The sequence below is a fragment of the Pleurodeles waltl genome, chromosome 7, assembly GCF_031143425.1.
Source record: "Pleurodeles waltl isolate 20211129_DDA chromosome 7, aPleWal1.hap1.20221129, whole genome shotgun sequence".
In the NCBI taxonomy this organism is placed as follows: Eukaryota; Metazoa; Chordata; class Amphibia; order Caudata; family Salamandridae; genus Pleurodeles; species Pleurodeles waltl.
In genome coordinates this window covers 990,386,815-990,399,996 of record NC_090446.1, presented here as the reverse complement: position 1 = coordinate 990,399,996, position 13,182 = coordinate 990,386,815, and the positions used below count along the sequence as shown (strand labels likewise).

General features: G+C 39.8%; 1 pseudogene; it reads right to left on the bottom strand.

Moving 5' to 3' along the window:
* Positions 1 to 11,528: 11,528 nt before the first annotated feature.
* Positions 11,529 to 12,977, bottom strand: LOC138246995 (histone acetyltransferase type B catalytic subunit-like; annotated as a pseudogene).
* Positions 12,978 to 13,182: the final 205 nt, after the last annotated feature.

The window sequence follows — 13,182 nt, the reverse complement described above, 5'->3', positions numbered from 1 at the left end:
CTAGTAGATATCCTTCACCAAACTCCCCAGCTAGCAGTCTTGTGTAAATGCCGCTGTGACGAAAGATGTATGAATAATGTGTACTCCCTGGGTACCTGGCCACGAGATCAGTTATGATGTAGGTGGCATTGCATATCTCCTGTTTATTCATGGAATGTTGGTGTTTACGGTTTCGGTACACATACTCTGTGACAGTAGGTGGACATATTGCCACATGTGTGCCATCTATGGCACCTAGGACGTGGGGGAATTGTGCTATTTGATAAAAGTCAATTTTTTTCTGCTGTATTTCCTGTGGGGTGTGGGGGAATCTAGTGTACTGTTGGAGTTTGCTTAGCATGGCGTTGATAAATGCATTGACAAATCAGGAGAGGGTGCTCTGTGTGACCCCCCCAGCTGCTGCTATAACCCCTTGATAGCTCCCTGAGGTAAGTAGGTGGCGGGTGCATGATACCTGCACATGGGTGGGTATGCTATGTGTCCTTAGTGTTCTGCGCTGCAGTATGGGTTGTAGCTCAGCTATCACATCAAGAATCATGGCTGAGTTCACCCTATACCTCTCAAATATGTCCTCCTCTGTCAGGTCAAATAGTGTAATGCGCACTCTAAAAATGCGCTCCTGTCTCCTCCTCCCTCTCCTCAAACCTGCCAGGATCCTCATCCTCCTCGCCATGACGTAGAGTGCCACCATTGTGGTGGGGGGTCTGAGGCATTCTGGGCCACTTCATATAGGTTGCAGCTGGCTACCACCTGCTTTCACTTAGTGGTATTTTGCATATGCAAAATGCCATTCTGCGAAAAATCGCTAATTGCGATTTCTTGATGCATCTCTTTGTGATTCGGATTTTGCGAGTCGCATTTTGCTCCTCGCAATTTCCTACTGGAAATGCCGAATCGCAAAATGCAACTCGCAAAACCAGGTCACAATGCAAGGAATCGCTAAATTTGCGATTTCTTGTTTTTGGTCTGCGAATGCCTTTCATGCATCGCAGACCACGTTTTTGCACTCGCAAACGGCCGATTTTTGCGATTCGCACCGTTTGCGAGTGCAAAAACTTTTCATACATCTGGCCCTTAATTACTTCCATGCTTCCCATTTAACTATCTGTTAACTTCTTTAACAATACAGATTCTATACTCTCTGAATTCCTCTGGAAAGGGAAAAGAGACAGAATTGCTTTAAAAAAACTAAAATTAAATAAACTAAATGAATGCCTCAATTTCTCATTTTTTTTAATACCAACTTGCCTTTCTGATCAAACAACCTACCTGGTGGAACAGTACCAAAGACCATGACACACCTTTATGGCTACATATTGACGAATCTCTGACCGAACCATACTAATTAATCTCACTGTTAACCATGAAAAGTTTTCACTACAACACTCACAATCTATTATTAAAGATACCATCTCGGCCCTCAAACACTTGGAAAAAATGCTGATCAACAAACTACAGAATTCAGATTACACATCTCTTTGGAACAAATATAAAATCAAAATTGATGGCATGGCACATCCTCATCATAGATGGCATGGTACTCAACAAATATCCTATTTATCAAAGACCTTGTTTTATCTATCTATTTTATAACATTTGCAGAACTCCTATAACTAAGGAAACATTGACTTCTATAACATTCTTAAACTAAAGGTCACAATAAAAGGAATCCCACTCCACACAAATCTGACATGATACCCTTCTTTTTAAATTTTACAAATTACCTCATGCAGAAGCCTCAATATACAAAACTCTGAACTCCTCTATCTCTAACAAGAAAGTCACTTCATAAATCCAACCTAAATGGATAGAATCTACCCCCAACCCTACCTCTGCCCATCCTAAATGAGGATTCTTGAAAAAAGATCTGGACGCATGGCCTCAAAAACAAAATATCTCCCACTCTATCACAATGTAAATACTGGATACTATATAAACGTTACAGGAACCTGGAGAAACTCTCCAAATTAGGACTCTTGACACTGAAAATTGCTGGAACTGCCAAGACTTCACAGGCTCCATTAACCACATGTTTTTTCCACTGCAAAAAACTCCACCAGTTCTGGAAAGAGTTCCAAAATGTAATAAATGATACCTGCAATATTGAGATCTCCCTGAGTTTCCACACAGTTACCTTAGGCCCTTGGTCCCATACCTCTAACTTAAAACTAAGCCCAATAGATATGTGTCTCTTGACCTCCTACTATGATAGGAATAAAAAACATCGTATGTGAATGGAAAACATTTTAAAACCTATCACACCATACCTGGTGGGCATGGTTCTGTTTCACAAGAAGTGCAGACAATACACTTTCTAACAGCAACTTCAAGTTCCAGACATCACATAAGCTATGGAACAAATTAGACCTATAAATGCAAAAAATCATGCCTCATAACTTAGAGCATTAGACCCCGCCACCCCTAATTATGGGGGTAACCTCAGTCAAACACATAACAACACATGACTGATTTTGCTCTAACCTTGTCATCACTTTCTTCTCCTATCTCTCTTTCTCTACTATCCTTTTTCTCTCTCTGGGGCTTTCTTCATCTTCCTTTTCCTCCTCCTTACCTTCTCTCCTTTTGCTCCCTTTCGGGGTCTACAAGCATAAATGTCTAATAATCAATATGTGAAATATAGCTCTGTATCCATTTGTATTTCCCATGTATTTAGTCGCAGAACAAAAGTATTCCAATTACAGCAAATGTTCATTACCCCCCTTTATTACCTCTCTCTTTTTGTTGGTTACCCCAAAAATTAATAAATAAATTGAAATAAAAAAAGAAAGTGGGCAAGGTATAGAAAGTTGTCCTGTGACTGCACAGAACAGCAGTAAGAAACATTCACACCCACATGCATGGCAAAAACAAAACAACATTTTGAGAACAAACTTCAGAAGGCTAAAACTCATCCAAGGGATTGTGACTGATTTCTCATATTCGATATTAAGAATTCTAATAGATTATGGGGTCTAATCCCAAACAACACTTTGTAACATAGGGCCAGAGACATCTGTCTCCTCTATCTTTTCCATGCAACTTCTCCACCAATGTCACAGAGATCACGCATAAGAATACAATTTGGAGTTTGATTTAGAGTTTGGTAAATGGGATAATCTGTCCCAAACATAAAGGATATCCTGTCTGCCGTATTACAAGTGCCGTAGGCTATAATGCACTTGAATACGGCAGATGGGGTAACTATCATGTTTCCTGATTCCTAAATTAGGCCCTTACTGTAAAAGTGGGAGGGGACTGGGGTAGTGGTAGGGAATGATAAATATTCCTTTGTTACTTTATGGAAATATAAGGAGGGTTTTAAAGAGGGACATGCTTATAGATACACACTCTCACAAGAGTGTAAGACCATTGCTATTTACACACTACACTTCTAAAGTTATTATAGTCCTAAAGGTCACAAAACTGGTGCAAATGAACTCCAGCCCTGGCTTGAAATAAGCTCATTACTACTCATGGCCACTCACAGGTAATGCAGCACATTCCCATAGAAGATAAAGGACATAACACATCACAGGAAATAATGGTAACATAATTAAATTACTTCAGTTATTGAATATTCATCTATACTTTTTTTTGTTAAAACATACAAAATTAGGAATAAAATATTATTTTTAAATTGAGTTAACTTACTATGAAAAATAATTATTTTTAAATGTTTATTAAACCTTAATTTACATAAACTAAAACCCCCTTTTAATTAAATGTAATGAATTGCTTAAAATAAAAATGCAGGTGAGTTTTTTTTATTTATTTTCTCTACAAATGAATATTTATAAAGTAAAATAGTATACTAAAATTATTAAATAAACAATTACTTTGAATAGTTAATATGATGTATCATTTTATTTTCTTTGTAAAGGTTAAAATAATTATTTTCAATTATTTTACATTTTACATGAAGCTACCTTTAATATTTTGTAGTCAATAAACCTTTTTATTTGCCCTATGCATCCCCTTCTGGAGATCACTGCCATGGTAACTGAGCTCTCCCTAGGTGTGAAACATTACTTGAAGGAACTTTTGACTCATAAATTCTGTCAAACATGTCTCTACCCTGTGCCTCGACCAAGGGGTAGAGGAATGTAATTCTAAACTTAGTTGTACACACTCCAAAACAGCGATTAGCAAAAAAGTGGAGAGTTACAAGATGTGTATTAGTAAACATACACATGAGTAAGTGCACAAATGCATATTTACCTTTGTGAATAGGCCCAAATGAGTCAATATTTGTCAGCAACAAGCGTGCACATTACTTTAATAAATGAACAAAGAAATCAGAGAGAGAATTTCACTCTCTCAAGAAACCCAATAAATGGGAAGAACACTTTTTGCACTTAATAGATGTACAAACATAAACTCTGAGTTATTTAACTTTCAGATAAGTTACTCGTACATTTTCGTCTGACTTATGTTACACCAGCAATTTAACCCCAGGGAACCTGCATTGGAGATCACTCCAAATCAAAAACCATTGGGAAGAAGTTGAAGCATGCATAACGTGGGTCTGGTGAACCTATATGTTAGACCCGGCATCCTTGGTGTGGTCTCCCGTAACTTTTTGCCCTCTAATGTCCTGTTGTTGGACTTAATTTTTGCTGGCTTTTAGGATTCTGGGCACTTTCCCACTGCCGACCAGTGCTAAAGTGAAGGTGCTTTGTACTCTAAACCTGGTAACATTGGCTTCTCCACAATTGACATATTTAATTTACTTGTAAGTCCCTAGTAAGGTGCACAACATGTGCCCAGGGCCTGTAAATTAAATGCTGCTAGTGAATCTGCAGCACTGATAGTGTCACCCACTACAGTAGCCTTTCAAACATGTCTCAGGCCTGCTACTGCAGAGCCTATTAGTGCAGTTTGAACTGCCAGTTTGACCTGGCAAGTCTACCCAAACTGCCAGGCTCAAACTTTCCTTAGTATTACATGTAAGTCACCCCTGAGGTAGGCCATAGTTAGCCTCAAGGGCAGAGTGCAGTGTATTTAAAAAATTGTTTACATACAACAATGCCCTAACGGGGAAAGACCGACAAATTATTTATACATCATAAAACAACATAGGTGAAAGCAAAGAAAAAAAGCTATTTATTCATATAAATATATATATTCATTTATTTACATATACATAAATATCAATTTAATATATTCATCCTATATGGACAGCCCATCTAGTAAAACAACACACCAAAGGACAGATAGTGTGAGAAAAAATGCTCGTGATAGATAGAAAGAAGAATAATACATACTCCAAAGAATCAAAAACCTTAACAAAAATCATTAAAAACAGTCGGTTGGTTCTTTTTTGTTTGCTGCATTAATTCTATTCCAAATCCTCAGAGAGTCTAAATCAATTCCTTCAATCCTCCAAAGATCTTATGCAGAAAAAAATTCAGACTATGATATATCCGTCGACGTTTTGACCCCTCTATATCTTGGGCCAAATCCAGCTCCACAATGGGTCTTCTTCAGGACTAGTACGGTGGGAGTCCCTTAAATATATCCTCTGACTTCTTCACTTCTTTTACTTGTCTATTTATGAGGAGATCAAGTCATATTTTAAAATATCATTCCTCCTCATATACTGCTATGCTTCCAGGAGGGACTGCCTCTCTGCAACTGCATTGCTGTGTAGGTCTACTGCTGCTGTGTGCTGTGCGGTAGGAGGGACTGCCACTTTGCTGTTTGCCCTGCTGTGTTGGCCTGCTGCTGTGCTGGTTCTGTCCTGCAGTGAGAGGGAATAAACTTGCTCTCTACATCCTTGAACCCAAGAGTCTCCAAGAGCTTGCTGGCTTGCCACCTATACTTCGGCCGTCAGTCAGTCCTCCCCTTGCCTGAAGTGTCCCCCTCCAGTCTTGGGCCTCAGAAGTGGGTTCTTCAGCTACAATCTTCAAAAAGTGACACATCTGTAGTGCAGCAGAAATATCGACACATCATGTCCTTCCCATTGACGGTTTGCTCTAACAAAGGTACTGTTCAGTGGATCCTGCGTGGGTTCTGTATCTGGCCTACCCTCCATCGTAGTCGGCCTGGATTTGGGAGCTGCGCCAGTCCCTCTGGAGCTCAAGTAACCTTTTGACTGCTATAGACTTCTAAGCACTGTTTTCACATTTAATCTTAAAAAATCATATCTTGACTTCTACTGATTGGAATTTTTTCATTCAGTCTTGTTTTACTCACATAAATATTCTCTATTTTTCTAACCTGGTGTGTAATCTTTTCATGGTATCTTTCACTGTGTTACTGAAATTAAGTGTTGTACAAATACTTTACACATTGCCTAACACGTTAAGCATGACTGCTCTGTGCCAAGCTACCAGGGGATGAGCACAGGTGAATTTAGGGTGTGTATCTGACTTACCTTGACTAGGATTGTGGCTCCCACTTGCACAGGGTGCAAACTCCTGCCAACTAGAGACCCAACGTCTACCTCTATACATTGGTGCAGCTGAGTAACATACATCTGAATTATATCTGCAGATGCTACAGCAGATAGTGCTGTGAGTTCTAGAAAAATTTAGATAATATATTCAAACTCACTGTCAGCCTGAGAACATCCCTCTGGGCTATGATGTGCCAAGAATGAATTTGAAGGGCTCTCTGTGCCAGGCCTGTCCTTTGCTTGGCTCCTGCTGGTGGGGGCATCTTTCACAATCCCTGTATTACCAGTCATCCTTGCTCCCAGACATTCCTGGCTTCTTGAAGGGCACCAGTGGGTCTCTCTGGTCCATGCTCAGTCCGCTGAAGACTCCAAGGAAATTATCCAGAGTCCTCCAGAAGGTTTATTTCCCCATATCGTCCTCAGGGTGCAAAAAGGGCACAGCACCATTGGCCCTGGAGAGACCCATCCTAAACATGTGGGTCAGTTGGTGTCAAAGTCCTTCAATTCATCCTTGAAAGTCTTAAAATGGGCATCCTTTCACCACTGTCACTCACAGTTCCAACTGTCCCTACTCTGCGCAAAGGCTTTTAAGTGGGGGTGGAAAGTTATGAGCTGGGAAACTCTGACCAGTCCTGGGATGGCATATTATTCCTCCATCCCAGGGTTCAATCTCCTGCACAGCCTTCTGGGGCAATCAAATATGGCAACTTCAAATTGTCTGTGGAAAGAATTCCTCTGAGAGGCACAGCTTCACCCCTTAATCCACGGCTGTCTGGTTTCTTTCCAAAAAAACGTCAAAGACCAACCCTCCTATGTTGGCTCTAGTTAATGTACAGTGTGAAAGCTTAATTTCCAGATATAGATTTCCTCCCTACCCCTTCTTTTACCAGGAAGGAGGTCAAGCATGAGCTAAGCCTGAAAAATATGAAAAATCTTAAAGTGCTGTAAGATGTACATGAGGAGTATAAGGTACTGTAAATTCCCACTTAAGGTGCATGTTATTTCCTGGATTGGTACTTTGCTGCACCTTGTAGGCCTAAGTAGTGCAAAACTGTACTTTAGGACATATTTTCCCTAGTATGTGTAAACAGGGTAAGCACCACAGCACAGCCCCCAGTAAACACTAAAGACCTACACTGTGAATGCCAACTCACATTATAAGGCCTACCTGAGTCCAGTACCAATCCAGGAAAGGTCTCTTCTGTGACATGCTACCTGAGTTTGGATACTGAACTGCAGAAGATAGTTTTCTCACAAGAGCAGCCAGTCCATTCTTGTACACACATGTTCATGTGTAACCATTCATTGGGCACCCCGCCCTAACTGTGCAGCAACAGCCTTCTCTCAAAAGGTGGACACTGGTGGCTGTCATGCTCTGCCCTATTGCTATAAATTTGCCATAAGTGAGACACAAGTGGTGATTAAGATTTAATCCAAAAGGAGATCGACCTTTAAACAAGAAAATTAAAAGAATCTGAGTCTTAGTTTAGTGGATGCAAATTGAATGGTCTCTGGGCACATGGAGATGATGGACCTAACTATAGAACAATCCTGGTGACACATGGAAGGCCAGCATATTTCCGGTATAATCACCCAAATAGTCCACATCAAGGTTAGTTTATCTGCAAAGACACTCTCAGCCATCACATGAATCATCATCGTTTGATAGTCATTGGTGCAGGTTAGGTGTTCTTGTTCTATTGTCCATTTACCTATGTGTCCCCTTTTCCCTTGAAGGTGATATACAATATATACAATATATATGATATGAGCAGTGCAATCTTTTGAATCTTCACTGGCAGACCAGCATGAGAATGAAACAAAGAACATGGATGAAAGGGATCTTTTTTTAATGAAATTGAGGTTTTTAATGCAGACCATTATGTCATTGCTCTTTTGGAAGTATATTGTTAAACTGCAGGTTAAATTAGTCTTTCAGACCTTTCCCAGTTCAGTCAGTCCTGAAAGAAACACTGTCTGTGTCCTCCTTGATTGACTATATGCACTGTGCACACTAGCCCATTTTGGTTTATTTACAGTAGCTGGCATAAGCTGCAATACTGCACCCCAAATATAGGCAATTTTCTTTAAATTAGTCACATCTGTTATGTTTTTGTTCCTATTTAATCAGGAAAGTAGAGTTTCTCCTCAACCTCAGAGGTACACATGAGAAATTAACATCATCCACTGTTCTGTTTTCTTGAGCATTATGATTTTTTGGTATGAAATGTTTGTTCATTTTAATCATTGTCTATATCTCCACCTTTCAAGGAGAGAAATTGGTCCTTTTGGCTGTAACAACTGTCCCAGCTTCACAGAACATGCGCTACAAAAACACACTGGCTACTGAACATGCTGGATACTCTATTGAATGTGCAGTTGTTGATCTGCATACCACCAATTGTCCTTAAAAGCATCAGCAGCAGTGAGACGAGTAGGTAGTCTTTGCTTTATTCCCTTGAAGGAGATCCAATGTGCAGTGATGTATATGTGATTTGATGCTTGATAACTAGTTCATATTAGGGGTGGGCAGAACTTTTGGAATTCCAAAGAGTTACATATAACATTTCTCGAGATTCCACGAAGTACTATCAACTTGCAAAAAAATATGCATGTCACACTGCTTGCAGTGCAATTTAGCATCAGTACTATGATCAGTGCTGAAAACAGCGCAAACAGCACCATGGAGTGCTCAAGAGTGTGCAGGCGTGTGAGATGATTTTTCTGTCATCTCATTAGAAAGTTTACTTGAGCAGCAGCAAATCTACTCAAGAACCTGCCCTCTGACAGCGACCACCCATTTTAAAAAATCATACTGGGGGGCGCTAAATATCGTTCAAGCTTTCATTTCTGAAGCTTTGAAAGAAAACATTCCACTACGAGGCGACTGGCAGAATTTGGCTAGAACTCTGGGATACACTGGTAATGCAGAGAAGCCAAATTCCACCAATTCTGCAGTTGGAATGAATCATTCCATCCAACCCTAGTCGACATATCTGTTGTGTAGTGGATAGAATGAACAGCTCTCTTCTTCATAGCTTCACCAACCAATTGCAACACTTTATGGTGCACACTGACACAGCAACAGTGTAAAAATAAGTACGGCTTGGAACCTTTCATTTTGGGTGGAGGGTCATTCACAAATTCCCCTCCATCCACGAAATCAAAAGGGAGGAGATCAAGTACTAACATTTGGTCTAGATTCCCCTTGCATAAATTAATTTTATAATAGGTTTGGAGTCTCCAGGGTGAACATAGGCTTGATCATTGGTTATTGTGACTGTTTTCTTTATGAAACTTCCATTACTGACCTCGGGTGCTTGGGTGCTTTAGGTTGACTGTATCAATCTGTCCCTTGTGCCATTCTGAGATTGCTGGGGTTGATTGCTGCATACTATGAGCGATGAACACTGAGCTGCCTCACATGATGCTGACATTCTGTTCTTCTTGTTTCACCACTTCATACTTTCGTCAGTTCAACTTCTTCTCTTTTGCAGTGTTATATTTTGGAGTTGCTCTTTCCATGTGATTATGGATGTTTATTTTTAAGATGGGCCAGTTGGCCCCAATACTATAATGTTCTCATGGCTTACCACGATTTGTTTTTGCTCAAATGGAGCATTCTCTGCTGTGTTCCTCATGGGGCCTGAATGTAAAGAAGTTTCAAACTTGGGAAGATAGCTCTATTATTGTGTGAAAACCTGAAGAACATGTTGAGGTGGATCTAGGCTGCTTTGTTTGCCTTTTGCTAGAGTGGGCTTTGAATGCTGTAGTGCTAATATTTGCTGACGGTTTTGGGATCTTGAAAGGATTGAAGTAGGCAGTTTTAGAGGAAGTACATCATTCAGAGTAGGTTGAATAGAGGTGATATGTATGTCTTATGTGCCACTCTCGACACTAACAATTACTGCCTCATCATCATCTCCTGCGCATTTAAGACTTTCAGGAACCTTCATTTTGCCCTATCTGTCATAGTAGGTCCCATCTTGTTGTTATTTTAAGAGAAATGTCATGCACCATGATGTACATGGCTGTACAAACATTTATTTTATTGTCTTCTAGCTTGGCGATTCATTGAATCTTCTGTGAATTTTCTTCCCTGCTAGCTTTCCTCATCACAAGCAGCATTTGTTATTTATTTCTTTTTTTCAGCTGCAGCTTCCATGAAATTATCAACATAATCTATCAACTTTCTCCACTTAGACCTCAGACTGCTCCCTACGGTAAGCATATATAGCTCAGCAGAATAGTTATACACACTACTGACCTTTTCTTTTTGGTCCATCCTTGCAACTGTTAGTCTCAGGCCCCAGTTTTTCCTACTCTCCCATGTTTGTTTTCTGCCTATTGATTTAGTTTTTTTTTTTTTCTATGCATAAAAGTGTTTTTCTTTTAACGGGGTTTAGTTTACTAATTACATTGTGTTATCCTTCCACATTGTTGATGCCCTTTGATTCACCTCCCTGCATCTGCTTTATATGGACCATTCTACAACACCGCCAATACTCTAGACATGGTCACCTCAAATGTCTGTTTTCTAGCAGACGTTTTATGAATAGAATAAACCCAGTGTCATCCACACTGAGCATGAAATGTGACAAATTATTTTGACTTTTTTTGGCAATATTTTAAATAGAATGAGCAAGTGCTTTTCACGCATTTCCATTGTCAGTCATTTCGATGTTATATTTGCTCTGCAATAATGGCTTTGTGGGCGCTAAGAAAAATGGACAGATGCATTTTATCCGTTTTCGATAATAACCAAAATAGGCTACGCTACAGCTCGCTTTCCTATCCATTGACAGATCTGCTAATCCAGCATCCCACCTTTGTCTTGTTCAGAGTCTTTGGATTTCCCCTTCACTGCTTGGCTAAATACCACACCCGTGGTTTTTTTTACAATCTCCTTGAACCCCCACTATAAATGCCGGTTCCAATTCTGCATTAAACAACCTATCTTTACTAAGGTGTGTTCTATGACTCATTCACCTCTCTCTTAAAAACTGAAACACTCCTGGCTGTGAGAATCTAATACATTTTTTTAGCCAACAAATAAAAATCATGTTTAATATGAATACAAGTTTACATGTAATCTTAATTAGCAATTTGAACACATTACATATGCAAATCTTCAAATTTCTGTACACAAAGTTACACTCGTTATGATTGTGCAAGGCGGTCTTCGGTAATCAGTGACAAGTTGCTGTTAGCTCTCCTGCAACTGCTCATGTTGTAGGTGCAAGTCTATTTTGTTCATCTGATTGGTCATCTCTTCAGGCTTCAGATAGTTTCTCATCTTAGCCATTTCCTTTTTTTTCTTCTTGTACGGGCCAATCAATCTTCTCTTGGTGTCCAATTTGTAAACTCTGGATTATTCAGCATTGCTCATGTCTGGTTCACCTAAACAAAGATTTTCATACGCTCGTCTGGAGTATTGCTTATTTATTTTGAGTTTTTGCTGAGGGTTCGTCTTCATTAATTTCTTTACTGAATCCTTGGCCCAACTTTTCAAAGGAAAAACTTCGTGAATCTGGAAAAGCTTACTAGCACAAAAACCCTTAAATTCACAAAGTTTTCAGAAGGGTCTTCAGCTGTAACATCAAGCGTGTTCGAGCAGGACAGGTAACATCTGTGCACTGTTTCCAAAATTTGAGCTTCATGCCCTTCTCCTTGAACTGGGCATTAAATCAGGGTCTGTATTACACGTGGCCAGGTTTTGGGCGTAGTTCTTATAGACCGTCATGTAGCCGACAGTCACAAAGAGCGTAGCGCTGCCCCGAATGATTTCAGGAAACATCTGAAAACCTGGATCTTTCCCAAATAGGTTTCTGGACTTAGGGGCTCAGGTGGAAGTTCCCTGGGTGCTCTCATATGACACATTGATTAGGGTTAGCTGGGACTTACTGATCTGGTTGCCACGGCACCAAGATACCTGTAATTGGTGAACACCATGCTTTATAAATGTTGGTTCTTCTTCTTCTTCTTCTTCTTATTATTATTATTATGCTTCTCAAATACTAGAAAGTAGAACCATCTACATTACTAAAGCTTTCCATCTCAATGAACCACATCAAGAAAGTGTGAAGCCGTTCATACTATTCTTGAAAGCCTGGACAGGTCATGTCAGCCTTGCAAATCTGATATTTAATGTCTTCTCCGGCTTCCTCATTATGAACAGAATACGTGTGAAGAATGGTTCCAAAGGGCCGCAAATTAACTTCTTTCTCAGGCAAATAAATTAAATCTTCTGTGTTGGAGCAAAAGTCAATGGGAACTGTGTCTCGAATTTTGCCTTCAACACCATCTGCCTCCATGCAATCAAAGTTTTCATCAACATTTTCTGTGTACTGAACATGGGACATCATGACAAACTCCTAGCACTGCTGTACAATATGATTTGCACACCCTTGTATCCAAAAGCAATCTCATCGTCAAAGACCTGATAAGTGAACTCAGGATTAAAAGAAGTATTCTCATCTTCTAGTTCCTCATGGAATCACACGAATCTCAGTTTCACTGCATCATTTGCATGGCATTTATATTCTACCAATGTCTTCTCCACAGCACTGAGTCTCACCATTTGAGCTCCCTGGCATCCATTAAACCAGAGCCAGTCAGATCGAATCAGCCAGTCTAGATTCTAATACACTGATTAGTGCAATAGCCTGTATGCTCATCTTAAAAATCTCTAAACTACAACCTTTAGGTTACTCCCCTCAAAATGTCTTCATCAAATGTCCACTCCTCCACTGGCTCCCAGTAAAGGAAAGAGTGAATCTCAAATC